This window comes from Quercus robur (genome assembly GCF_932294415.1).
Source record: "Quercus robur chromosome 6 unlocalized genomic scaffold, dhQueRobu3.1 SUPER_1_unloc_61, whole genome shotgun sequence".
Classification (NCBI taxonomy): Eukaryota; Viridiplantae; Streptophyta; class Magnoliopsida; order Fagales; family Fagaceae; genus Quercus; species Quercus robur.
In genome coordinates, this window is record NW_026088375.1 from 30,001 (window position 1) to 31,354 (window position 1,354).

Here is a 1,354-nt window from a genome sequence, read left to right on the forward strand (position 1 = left end):
TTGCTTGGCCTTGGCTGCGTGCCATGGGGGGCTGCGTGCCATGGGGGGCTGCTGCCTTGGCTTTCGCTGCTGCATGCGTGGCAGCATGCCTTGTCCTTGGCTGCATGCCCATGGCCTTGGCTGCGTGCCTTGGGGGGCTGCACGCCCTTGGCCTTGGCTGCGTGCCTTGGCCTTGGCTGCGTGCCTTGGCCTTGGCTGCCTGCCTTGCCCACAAATTTCGAGTGATGTTCCTAAAAATGAGGGTTTTTTGGAAAAGGAGGTTATTTGCCCCAAAGAGGCAGGCGTTGGGCATGGCAGGGTGCCCAGGGGCATGCCCGCATGCACGCCACGCCGCATCGCCCCGCATCGTCCCGCACTCCGGCAAAATTGGCTCGTGCCTTTTCCCCTTTTTGTGTTCCTAAATTCAGTCCATGATTTTAGAGGACGTTTCCAACAAGCGGTTCGGCATTCCGAGCAGTTTTGAATTTTTTATGATTTTTCCTATTTTCTGGATTCCGAAAATCATAAAAAATAAAATATGTTGAATCTGGCCACCAAATTTTGACAGGTTGAAGGTTAGATTTTTCTTAGCAAGTGTACAAAAAATCAGGGCAAGACTCCAAGAATTGCTCCAAAAAAGACCCATTATTCCTCCTCAACAAATCAATGTTTCCTCGTGCCAGAGCGGATTTTTTCCTAAGGGCTCTTTAGGGGGGGAAGAGTAGGAGGTGTCCGAAGAGGCTATCTAGGCTTGGCAGCAGTAGCCCCCCCAAGTGCTGCCATGGCCTTGTAGGGGTCCCAAGGGCATGCCACGGCCTTGGCATCCCACCCACGGGGCATGCCTCGCCCTCGCCGTGCTGCCACTGCCCCTCAGGCAGCGTGCATGCTAGGGCCTTGCTGCTGCCTGCGCCCAGGGGCATGCCAGCGTGCCCACCTGCCTGCACCCAGGGGCATGCCAGCGTGCCCACGCAAGCATGCCATGGCCTTGGCTGCGTGCCTTGGCCTTGGCAGCATGCACGCAAGCATGCCTTGGCCTTCGCTGCCTGCCCATGGGGGCTGCCTTGCCCTTGCCTGCTGCATGCCCATAAGGGGCTGCCTTGGCCTTGGCTGCATGCCTTGGCCTTGGCCTTGGCCTTGGCCTTGGCCTTGGATGCATGCCTTGGCCATGGCCTTGGCCACATATTTGGAGTGATTTCCTAAAAATGAGGGTTTTTTGGAAAATGAGGTTATTTCCCCACGAGCAGGCAGGCAGTGGGCATCCCAGTGGCATGCCCGCGTGCACGCCGTGCCGCATCGCCCCGCATCGTCCCGCACTCCAGACAAATTGGCTCGTGCCTTTTTCCATTTTTGTGTCCCTAAATTCATTCCATGATTT